The sequence below is a fragment of the Larimichthys crocea genome, chromosome XXI (genome assembly GCF_000972845.2).
Source record: "Larimichthys crocea isolate SSNF chromosome XXI, L_crocea_2.0, whole genome shotgun sequence".
Classification (NCBI taxonomy): Eukaryota; Metazoa; Chordata; class Actinopteri; family Sciaenidae; genus Larimichthys; species Larimichthys crocea.
In genome coordinates, this window is record NC_040031.1 from 13,378,004 (window position 1) to 13,391,128 (window position 13,125).

Sequence of the window (13,125 nt, forward strand, 5' to 3'; positions counted from 1 at the left end):
ATGCACTTCTGTAACAATTTTCAGTGTTGCATTTTTTTTTTTAAAATGGCAATGTAACCAAATCTAAGCCAATCAGGTGCAAACAAATTTAAAAAGCAAACAAACATCTGAAGTCAGATAACACAGAATAAACTCTGTGGAATACATTAAACTTGCATGAAGTCGATACAATTCTGAACCTCATGTTCATTCTGAACATGATTTATTATGAGTAATGCAAAGTCTGTTATCACTCTTGCTCTTGTCTTTCACAAGATCATTCAGAAAGTAATATTTTGTGTCACATCTACAAATATATAACACCAGCAGCACCCCCGGACGGCATCTGGCTAGTAATTTGCGAACTCTTGCGTTTGGCACGTCTCTTTGTCTTGTGCTGTATGTTGGCTTTCTGTGCATCTGCAGTCGCAAATTCTGGTATGATTGGCTAAAATAAACGCAGACCTTTTGTTAGAACATAGTTTTGCAATGTTGGTACAAGTTCCTAATAGTATACATTGGTATTTTCAAATCTTTCAATGTGCAAACTTTGTATTTTGCAGGCGTTTTCTGTCCTCTTTTTTCTCCTCTGTTTTTTTTTTGTCCTTCACAGGGTGGGTTTGCATTTTTCAAACCCCAGCGTGTTTTGCCGAGTGAAAAACTCTAAACAAGAACTGTAACTAGCGATAAGTCTGTCAGGACAACTGTTAAGGAAAAAGTGCTGCAACAGCTACAGATGGCTTACTACTTGCTGACTTGGCACCAGTGCCGTAAATGACCAGTTTCCACCACAACCAGAACCTGCACTGGAATAAACCTGAGACAATTGAAGAAGTTGCATTACAAAAGATGTTTACCAGTGCTGAACAAGAGTCATTCTCCATGCTCTGCTTAGACCAGCCTTCTGCTAAGACCCCGTTCACCTGTAAATCTCCTTCACCAGGAATCTTTAATGGAAAGCCGTGAATTGGTTGGTTTGGTATCTAAAGGAACATGCATACTCTTGCCCCCCATCGTCCTCTCTACTGTTGGTTGTTGTTCCAGGTGCTCCCTTTCCAGGTAAGCCCCTTTAAGTGGTGTCTCGCTAGACTGCTGCACAATCACCAGACAATGTAGGGCATGGATTTAAAACCTACACCGCTCTGGTCGATCAGAAGACAGACTGAATACAACGTACTTCCAGAATTACCTGAAATATAGAAGAACAGTTTCAGCTCTCCGTACCTTTGATAACAAGGATGGATCTATCCAAGTCCACAAAGCAGTGGAAAACAATTATGACTTTTAATATCAGACAGCAAATTACCAGTGATTCAAAGGATAGAGCTATCATCCGAGCCTTGCATGGGTATGTAATTGTTTGCTTATTTATAACAAATGCATTTCAATGCTTATTTCACAATGTCACGGCTGTACGTTTTTGGTAGATGAAAAATGTGGACAATAGGCGATAAAGATACACTTTTAATTCAGATGATATGATCACCATTATTCGTTGAAAGAGATAATTTTGTACATGTAATAATATTTGATAGCCCCTGGGATTTCTTCCATTCAGACCCAGTGAAGAGGGGCGGCTCAATCGTCCACATGTGGATAGGTCTGTTCTACAGCCCGGACAACAGACAAGGTTCGTTCATGTTTGACTCAAACTCCTGCGAACTCATTTTCAGAAGAAAGTGGATTCTTTGGAATCATCCAGGGAATGGTGGCGGCTACAGCTTCAGTCCGAGCTTAAGACCAAGCCTCCATCGCTGAATGTAAGGGATACAGGACAACGTCGATATCAAAGCTTTTGGACCTCAGCAAAAAGATAACTCTGTCTTGGACCAAGAATCTGTGATTTTAGACTTGTCACTAAGAAACTCCAAGGCAGAGATTGTTTACTTCAGAATCCACGAGTCAACAAAGAGAGACTTCTGTATCTGTCACAAGGAAGCTAGTGAAACACGGAACACACCCAAGAAATCTATGGAACACAGAAGGCAAGTACATTTCAGGTTTGGTGTAATATTAGTATGCTAATGATGAACTATTATATTAAATGTTTTGTATGATTTTAATGGTCTTTAGAATATAGAAAATGTAGGACTGGGTCTTGTGTTTTTGATGTCATTGCATAAAGAAACTAATTAGGCAATAGGTTTTGTAGTCCTTAGTCTACTAAGCTCTAGAACATCTAGCGTAGTACTTTGAAATACAGTTTGACACATAAGTGTACAATGCAAAATAAGGAAATGTAATCATTGGACAGGAGCTGGCACTGAGGCCAAGGCTTTCCGGGCATCAGAACTCAGGAGGTAGAGCTGTCATCTAGTAATCAGAAGGTTCCTCAATTTTGGCATATTTTGTAAAGTGGTTTGAGTGGCCTAGAACCTAACAAAAACTTAGATATATAATATGCCAGTCATCTACCTATTCCCTGCATTCTCAACTATCAAACATGTAACCAGTACCTGTGAGTAGCATTACAAACCTTCTCAAATGAAGACTTCCAGCAGGAGCACAAAAATGGGGCCTAACTAATGTAGTTGTGCCTTGGGTCCCTTCACCATCAGAGATGAACATTACCAATATTGATAGCCAGTTTCAGTGGCTAGTCTTGTTTGAATGGTTAGGCTCCACGTTAAATGTTTGCCCAATTAACCAGTAGCAGACCCTTTAATTCCTCTCCTTGTTGGTGGTAAGTCCCACCTTCTTTTCTATTGTGCTGACTGGCAAAAGCCAGGTGGGGACTGGGCCAGCTACTATGCAGCCTGTGTTGTGTTACCTCCAAGGCTGTCTTCAAGAGTAAGCCCCGTTAATTCTATATCCCAGATAAGGTGGCTATGTTCTTCCTTTTTTGGCCATCTCACAAGGTTGTTCAAAGGGTTTGTAACCTTTTACCAATTTGTAAACTATTATGGCCCTGACAACATGTCCTCCCAGGTAAACATTCAAACCCGCATTATCAGATGCCATACATACTTTCCTGGGCACGGAGAAATGGATTAGTACATGTAAAAGTAAGTTTCAGTGATGACCAAGCCAAATCAGCTTAACGCGACACTGGGCAATCTAATTGAAAGTCCATCGAAGCTCAAGCCCAGTGCAGTTTCTTCTTCATACTTCCCCAAAATTTTTTGCACTAATAAGACTGACCCAACATGTCGGATAACTATCTGCCCTTATACTAGTCTATAGTATGATAGCAAAAGGAAAGGTAAATTACCAAAGAGTTTCACTGAATGAAAGAATTTTTATAATATGGTGTTTCTATTTATTATGTTTTCTCTTTCTTTTTCCAGTATTCAGAAAAATGGATACTCTTACCAGACATTACCACTAAGGTGAATGGGCGACAAGTGAAAAAAGTTACTTCCCCTGGAGCACAGTGTTTTACCACAGCTTTGAAGGTGTGGAACATTCAGTTCTGCACAGGAATAGATAAAAAGTGTATCCGTTCAGCCAAAAAGCATCAGACTGCTGCAGGAATTGGCCATGTGTTAGATGAATTCGACAATGAGAAGACACATGTGACAGATTTGGATTGTTAAAGTCCAAAGCCACAAAGAATGAGTTTAGTGCAAAAACAAGGAAGAGACTCATCCAATCTGTGACAACAAAGAAGGTAATACCTAACAAAAAAGATTTTGATGTGGTTTCATTACAGTTGAACATGTTGAAATTGAATCCAAAACATATGAAAACCTGAAAGTGAAAAGAAAAGCCATACCAAGAAGCAATGTAGAGCCCTCCTCCAAAAATGATCGCATACAGGTGATGATTCAGCAAAGAAAGAAATCTGGTATGGCTGCAATGGAAGTCTTTTGGAAAGTGAAAAGCAGTGTATCCAGGGAGGAACATAAAGCAGTGCCACTGGGCAAGGCTGAAAAGTTCATGAAAGATGTGGATTGTTGTACAAAGAGGAAGATAAAAGTGACACACTGATTCCTCTGGAAAAGAAGATGACTTGGGGTGAAAGAACATTTCAGATGTGGAAGCCAGTAGTGGCTTGAAATGAATCAACTGTTACCATGATGTGGAATGACCCAAGCTTCTGTAGAGAAAGATTGCAAAATCTCAGAGTGTAATCGCCAAAATCACCATTGATAAGCAACCACCCCAGGCAGACAACAAAGAAGATGGGTGCCATATTTGGCAATTGAGAACGCTGTGTGCAAATGGCTTGGAATATGGATGAACATGTTTGAAAAAGCTCACTTTGTTTCCATCAAATATGGAGCCGATTCCCCAATGAAACTGTAGTTTGAGAATTTAGAAGGTTTGTTTGACAGAGATTTGCATGATCCAGCCATTACCTATTACATAGGGTCCAGACTTGGAAAGAAGGACTTACTCGAGTGTAATCGCCAAGCACCATTGGACGAGAGCAACCAATCTTCAAAGCAACACAAAGAAGATGACTGCCATGATTCCAGTTGAGAGAGCGTTGTGTGCTACTGACAGAGCATTAAACAGATGAACATGTTTTTCTGAAAAGCTCCCTGTGCTCCATCAAAGAACTGACATATTTCCAATGAAACTGTAGTTGAGGAAATTTCAGAAAATGTTTGTTTAGCAGATTTTAGTTATCAGTCCATTACTATGACATATGATGGTCCAGACCTTGGAAAAGAAGGATTGGTACGGCAGGATGGTAATACGCCAATGACCATGGACAGAGCAACCACATCTCAAGCCGACAACAAAGAAGATGACTGTCCATGGATTCGTTGGTTGAGAGTGCTGTGTGCTACTGACAAGCATTGACAGATGAACATGTTTCTTAAAAGCTCCTGTGCTCCATCAGAACTGGAGGCCTATTATTCCAAATGAAACCTGCACTTGAAGAAATTTCAGGAAATGTTTGTTTGGGCAGATTTGGTGATCAAGTCATTACCTATGACATATGATGGTCGCAGACTGGAAAAGAAGGATTTGTACTGCAGATTGTTAATCGGCGCAATCAACCATTGACGAAGCAACCATCTCAAGCAGACAACAAAGAAGATGACGGCCCAATGAGTCGTGTTGAGATGTGCTGTGTGCTACTGAATAGAAGCATTGGACATATGAACATGTGTTCGTCTTCTGAAAAAGCTCCCTGGGCTCCCATCAGAACGGGAGCCTATTTCCAATGACCTGCACTTGAGGAAATTTAAGAAAATGTGTTGGTTTTGCATATTTGAGTGATTAACCATTACCTATACATAGAAAGGCCACCTTGGAAAAGGAAGGACTGTAATGACAGAGTGTAATCGCCAAGCACCATTGGATGAAGCAACCATCTCAAGAGAACAAACAAAGAAGAAATGACTGCCATGATTCGCAGTTGAGATGCTGTTGCTACGGACAAAGCATTGAGAGTGAACATGTTTCAAAAGCTCCATGTGCTCCATACAAACTGGAGCATATTCTCCCATGACACCTGCACTTCGAGGAAATTCAGAAAATGTTTGTTTGGGCAGATTTGGTGATGAACTAGTACCTATGACAAATGATTGGTCCCAGGATTGGTAACGAAGGATTGTATGATGGAGTTTTAATATCGGGCAAACCCACCCATTGATAAGCAAACCACCTCAAGCGAACAAACCAAGAAGATGCCCTGCCATGATTTGCAGTTGAGAAACGTATGTGGGAACAAACAGAGCAGTGAGAGATGAACACCTTTCAGAGAGGAAAATTATTACGTTGCATCAGAAAATGAAAAGCCCATCATGATGAAACCTGCAAGTTGAAGGAATTTTGCAGAAATGTTGGTGTTGGCATTGGAGTGAATCCAAACCCTTCACCTTTGACGAATGATGGCCCAGCTTTGTAAAGAAAGAATTGCATCACACAGATGCGTGACCCAGGCACCACCAGTGGATGGAGCAAACCCCGATCAAAGCAGAACAACACATAGATTTCATGCTTATGCATTTTTCAGTTGGAAGCGTGTGAACCTGTAGTTTGAGGAAAATAAAGAAAATTCATTGTCTGGCGATAAGGCACACCAGAAGGCAAGCAATTACCTATATCTGTGAGAGCACCTGCTAGAGGAGTCCCTGCAGATGGACCTCTTCCAAGGTAAATGCCAGTGTTGAAACAGGAGGCCAAAACAAATTGAGGGCAAACTTCAGTCTAAGTAATGATGATCATAAAGATCAGGATACCTCATTTTCAGGGAAGCAAAGTGTTGATAACACAATTCAAAAAGAACTATTCTATCATCAGCCTCATTTGTTGGAGCTGAAGTGGCATTGTCTAAAGAAACGGATCTCAAATGTGATGCAACAAACAAAAGGATTGGAAAAGATCCTAATCGGGTTGTAATTCAATTTATTGGAGAAGACATCCTCGGAAGATGAAGTACAACCATGTGGTGCATCCACTCAGAACAACAAGGTGGAAAAAGTTCAGACCAGTTTCAGGCTTGACAGAAATCCATTTATTGGTGAAACTACACACCCTGAAACTGTCTTTTCCACAGACCTACGCAGTACATCTCAATTTAATATAAAAAAGGTAGAAATTCTGCTGGCAAAATACCATTATCACTTTTTAATGTAAGTGAAACAAACCAGCCAGAGGTCTCAGGAAGTGAATCAGACGACCGGTGCCCTACCCCAACTATGGACGAAAAACCATACCAGTACGTAACTTCTTCTGGCCCTAGTAGCAGTAGTAGTACTACCTTTAATGGTATTGAAATCTGGGAGAATACAATCAGAAACGTCTTATAAAGTGCAAAACTATCCCAGATGAAATGGCGCTTGACCAAAAACAAAGTCGTACCGTTAAATAGTGGATTCCCATACCTCATCATGGTCTGTCACCCTGAATCTTGAACTAAGGACTCTAAGAGTTCTGCAAAGTATAGACAAGTCTTCCTCCAAAATCAAGCCACACTAACAAACCCAGTCAGATTCAAACAGCAGAATGAAACACTCTCTGATCAAACCTCTAACATCAGTACCAAATACAGCCCCACTTGCTTTAACCCAAGCCACAACCTCAGCTGACTTTAAGGACAAAAAAACAAGCAATGCAAAGCCAGTGGTGGTTGTGTCAGCCCTACCTCACAGCACTGAACACAACAATCACCTGGTACACTTCTTATATACCTAGCAAAAGTAAATAAGAGACGTTACTTGGTTGCGTTGCAGCTAAACCACACTGACGCATCAGTTAATCATCACTAGTTTGAAAAAAGAGAGGAACTGCAGGAAATGCTGTAAGAAAGATTGTTAATCCACAAAGATCCCTCCCTTCTAGGAGTGTGTGCAAGCAATTAAATCAGAATATTGACCAAGATGGACAAAATAATTGACGTCAACAGACCAATTCAGGTCACGAAACCGGTCGTACTGTCAGCAGCCCGTGTCATGGCTGTAAAACCATCTAAAGTGATGAAATTCAAGCAGAGAGCATCTGTAAAGAACAGTGAAGACCTCTGTAATGGTCAAAGTTTTTCAAAGATAAACAGACAAAACCCCATAGTCACATATGCCACACCAGGCTTCATGTTCTTGGAGAAAAAGACAGAAAGTCTAAATGAGGACAAGCAAGAGTTCAGTGGCAGTTCTAGATCCTTTAATCTGTATGAAGGAAGGGACTTTTCAAAATTCAATAAGATTCCTTCATCATCTTTCCCAGTGCAGCCTTTTGAATCTGCAAAAACGTTCTCTAAACTTGTTGATGTGAGCCAGAATGTCTTGACAAATATCTTAGTTGAAACAGTTTGGAAAATCAATCTAAAAGAAAATGAGATGGATCAAAGACACTTGGTTATATCAACTTTAGTTGCAGATTACAAAGATGATACTACATAGATGATGGTCTCATCTTGGGACCTCAAAGCTCACTCACATGTACAGTCTAAACACCAAACAGAAGAGATCTGATACTTTTCTGTAGCAGCTTTCAAAAAGGTGCCTACAAGAAGACCTTACTCAGCGCCACTAGAACAGGAGTGCCTTATCTTCTCAGAACAAATGAAGCAGCTTTTGAAAAAAGAGATCCACCCACCAACAGGACACACGTGACAACTTGAATTTGTCTTGCTCCTCCCTGTAACTGTGCAGTTTTCTAGTTTAAGAGGAGCAGGGGATTCGATAGATCTCTTCGATGTGGATGAACCACACTTGTTGGTCATAAAATCAAGGTGACATGTCTGACAGGAAACACCCAGCTGAAACCACAAGAAGAAAGTACTTCACATCCTCAAAAATCATCTCAAAGAACAGGCAACCCAATGGAACATACTGGAGTTTCTGTTGTACTGCAGAATGTGCCACTCTGTACCAGCATTGATGAATGATGTTTGTGCTGGCGCAAAGGAACCCATCTATGATCTAAGCACTTAAGGACAATCAGAGGCGTCCATAAAGACTGAACCAATTAACCATTTTGATTCTGTGATCAAATGAAGAGAGAGATGGATGAGAGTTTCGCAGTAATCTGAATTCAATGTGGAAGAAATCCTGCAAAACAAAATACAGGTCTAACACATTGGTGACGTCAGATGACACCTTCTTTGAACAAACCAAGGTAAGACAAGCTTTCAACATACTTCCAATGCAGTATCTAGTAGCTATTATTATTGTACTGTTTATAGCCTGCATTCCGGAACTAATTTAAAATCTCACTCACCTAAAATATATTCACAATGGTACGACAAAAGTGCCAGTACAATTTGTTTGACTAAGTGGGGATGAAGGTTGTGGTCAGCTCACAAGCAAGGTTTCACAGCAGAACAAAATTATCTGCAGTTGCAGAATAAGCGATTTCTCAGATGTCCATCAGTATGATCAATAAAAACAAAGAACAAACCTTAAAGGTCTGGTGGGTAAGATTTAGGGGTATCTACATGCAGGACATGTACAAAGTATCTCAGTTAGGTGTTGGGAGTGCTGTAGTACAAACTTCATTGTGTCTGACATTGGTTCTCCAAGTTTCTGGAACACACGTTGATCCAAAATCTCCCATAGGTGGTTCATTGAGGTCATTGAATTCCTTTCTTAAGGTGACCACTCCTATCAAGATAGAAATGTGTCCATAATAGAATAAAGGTGACATTAAGAACACTTGTATTGATTTGTATATCCTTCCCTCAAAGGGGACAACTAGACCCAAACCATGCCACAAAGAGCCACCAATCCCCCTCACTATACGGGTCAAGCATTCATTCCCTATTGTTTCTTTGGTGACTTACCACAATAAGGAAATTGTGAGGATGACATAGGACCCATATCAATTTTTCCAATCTGTGTGAACGTGCTGATGGTTTTTACTACTGAACTCTCCTGTGAATTTAACATCAAATGTGTGTTGTTGACCACAGGTTCCTTACACTATTTACTGATGCTTTCCCATAGATCTGAAAGCTTTAGTTTACTATTCCATTGAAATACTAGCCAGTGGAGCAAATCTTAGATCTTTTCCTCTGAACAAATAATCACTTGGCATGATTTGATGTTAACTGCTTTATGTACCATGCAGTGCACCTGTTTTTTCTTCACTCATTTCTTTAGGTTTTGACCTTTTTAAATTTGTCACTTATTTTCACTACTTTTGTCGGTAATGCTTTCATTAGTGTGTAACCTGAACATTATGTTTTTGTGTGCGTTTAGGAGCGTTTTATATATATATCTATAATGCTTATACCTCAAATGCTCTCTCTTAAATGGAGCCATATTGAATCAATATTAGAATGGACAAACTAAACACTGGCTCTAGACAGGGCTGTTCACATTTTCCAGGCACCATAGTTGCTCCTTCACGGTAGGAAGGAGGGTGAAGTGACTAGTTGCATTCGACAATTCAGCAACTAGATGCCACTAAATCCTACACACTGGTCTTAAATGAGATGGTAATTTGAGCTTAAGTGACTCGTCCACACCAGTCAGTCCAGTGCTTCTTTTTGTTGTTCATTTTGCTGCAGTAAACTTTTGTTCATTGTAAAGCTACTGTTAAATCTAGCGTAATACAGATCGACATTTATAAGAATTAGCTTAAAGAATACAGGATACAGATCTCCCTGTGAACCACATGTTTGCGTTTGAGAAACAAAACAGAAACCAAACAGAGAAATTAATAACTTGGTTTCATGATGACACCCGTCTTTGCTTTCATTTGTTGCAATACTCCAAGTATTTCTTCTGCTACAATGAAGAACTTGTCTTCCATACAGCAGTTTTTATTATTTGTAAAGAGTGTACAATAACTGGCACCAGTAGGTAGACATGCAAACATAATAGTACATTTTGCATCCTCAAACCTCCCCTCTGTCCCCAGAAAGAAATACTTAATCAAGACAGACCAACCAAACAAACAAATCAAGCGAAAAGATTATGTTCTTTGAGTGTAGGACAACAAATTGACAAACCATATTTGTATTAAGCAGTAACTGTTCTAGATGTCAGTGGTTACTCTGACCAACACTAGATAGTACTGCTACACATAACAAGAACCATGGACTTTGAACAACAATCCACTTTCTGCTACATCTTATCTAACTTACAGTCTTAATAAACATATCTGTCCTGCACTTTTACTCTTTGAACCATACACTGCAAACTTCTATCCATGTCGATGGTGGTGTGGTCACTGCTGACAAAACAATGTCTTCAAGCTGATAAGCTACAAGTGTAACTTCTCAGCCTGTAGCTGCGTCAATCAAACACAGACACCAACATGTCCTGTTGAACTGCTAAGACAAAAAAAGAGCATTTCTGATATTTCCCCTAAAAGCTAAATGTGAATTAGATGGCAGTAGAATGATGTTGTAACTAGCAGAACAGCTTACTACCACCATCTAATGCATACCTGACTTCTTGTTTGCAAGTTGTGCATAGCACAAAAGTAGTGTCTTTAGGCAATGTGGCCATGCCATTGTGATACTACACTTGAAACTTCAACTTTGAATCCAAACTCAGACTCATAGTCTCACACCTGGAGTATTAAAAGAGGTTATGATGAAGACGCACTGCATAAGCCGTGATTGAGGCATTTCCGTACATCAGCTTACAACTTGATATAATTTATCTAATTTATGTAATGTCTCACCACATGTATGTACCTGTTATTGAGGTGTTGGTTGATAATAAGAGGTCACTAAAGGCATATACAGAAGACTGGTAAATGCATTGAATAAATAGAAATAAGTTTTTGTAATTACCTTGATTTTTCAGGCCCAGTTGGAGGCAGAGGGACATACGCTGTAGAACCATCAGAGTTCTTCCTTAGTGAGGAATACTTCTTCATCTTTATCATCATCCTTAGGAATGAAGATATCGCAGAGCACATTTGTGAGGTAATTCACAGCTTGTGAAAAAGGGTCACGGCTTCTGTAATAGATAATCACAAATTAATGACTCTGATTTTTGCTGTCTCAGGTGCCACACTTGCTCGAGCTGAAGAAGTCACCGAGTGTGCAGTTTGCTGGAATTGATGAACCAGATGATGTTGTGAATCTCACTCACCAGGAGCTCTTTAGGAGGGGTGGTTTTATAATGTTCGACAGAGCCCACTGGAGTCCCTCAGCCTTAGTAGTGCACTTGAAACCTGCTGTTTGTTGTTTGAGATCTTGTTGTGTAAGCAGTCATAATTTACTCATGTCGACTTTTTTGATGAATTTCAAGGCAACATGAAAAAAATGTCAGAAATCTTGCAAGAGCTAAGCAGAACGGGGAAGTGGAAATGGATGTTGCACTACAGAGACAGTCGTTGGATCAAAGAAAATGCGAGGTAGGGGTCAACTTGAAGAAAAAAAATCTGTTTTTCACTTCCTAAAGTCACAAGTAACATGTGTTCATTTGTCTGTAGATCAACTTTTCCATAGTTAAAACACGTTTAGTGACACAACAATAAAAATCATGAGAAGAGCTAACAGAACAAACGCAACAAAACATATCTGGGCACGTAGAAGGAGCTAATAACATAAGTAAAATAAGACATCAGTGAACAAGAGAAAAAAGGGACATCAGGTATAGATTTAAAAAAATAAATATAGCACATCTTATATATAAGGAGATAGCAACTTTATAATAGTGTAGACATTGGTTCTCAAACTATGGTGTGGAGTACCACTGGTGCAGCAGAGGAATCTCTTATGAATCTGTTTTTAAAACTAAAATATAAACACGTTCTATTAAAACTAACTACAAAGTTTCCAGTGAAAATAAACTATGAGAAGTGAGTACCCCCTTTTACACCAAATTAACTCTTGTTTCTATTCAAGATATAACAACAGCCACAATAAATGATCTTTTTAGACATAAAACCATTTGTAGCTGAACATTGCTGGTTTTAACATCATGATTGTACACGGACAGCCTAATATTTCTGAGGTGGTACACGATGTAAAAAGTTTGAGAAACACTGGTGTAGTATATTTTTTATATACATAGAAATTAAACCAAACTTAACCTATTAGTATTTTTAATTAGAGAGCGGCAAGAGGCAATCTGTCGTTTTTCTAGGAATCCGTCTCCTAGCTGGATAGTCTGATGTTTATGCATCTTAGTCTTAACTTCAATCAAATCAATTATATCCCACACTAAATGAAGACAGTACTCTCCTTCATGAGCCCGCTGTATCTCCTGGCATCAGCCATCATGCTTTTCAAAAATTCTGTATTGGATTCATCTTTTTTCCAGCTTTACTTAATGCTGATTGTTATAAACTAAATAAAAGCCTGAATATTATGTTTCTCCTCCCATTCCCAGGTTGAGCGCAGAGGCAAAAGAGAAGAAGCACTTCCTAAACGGTGCAACGAAGTTGGACTATTGGAGGTCTTACCTTACCATGAGTGTGACCTCATGTCAAAAGATCAGCCTGACTATCTCACATGTTTGGTCCGTCTGCAGGTTCAGAATATATCAGCCCGCTACCCTGTGTTTATAACTGGTGAGACACTACAGCCCACATACCTTAACTGTACTTTTATATTCAATGAATCCGAATATTAAAAGCAACTGCTTTCAGTGCTTTAGTACCTCAAAACGAACCGGTTAAATGGACATTTAAGTCACATAGTACTGGTTCAGTTTCTCCTTTCTTTCTCAAGTTAACCTGTAGAGGTTTTCATTATCGTGCAATGCAAAAGAATGACATATTTTTTCTTCTTCTCACAGATACAACAGACAGTGCATTTGGAACGAATGGAATTTTAACAAT

At 39.5% G+C, this 13,125-nt stretch overlaps 1 long non-coding RNA gene across 1 annotated transcript; it reads left to right on the plus strand.

Moving 5' to 3' along the window:
- Positions 1-11,474: 11,474 nt before the first annotated feature.
- On the plus strand, positions 11,475-13,125 carry LOC113744219 (uncharacterized). The gene is made up of 4 exons (XR_003461362.1): positions 11,475-11,495; positions 11,589-11,694; positions 12,675-12,855; positions 13,083-13,125. It is a non-coding gene; the product is annotated as an uncharacterized LOC113744219 (long non-coding RNA).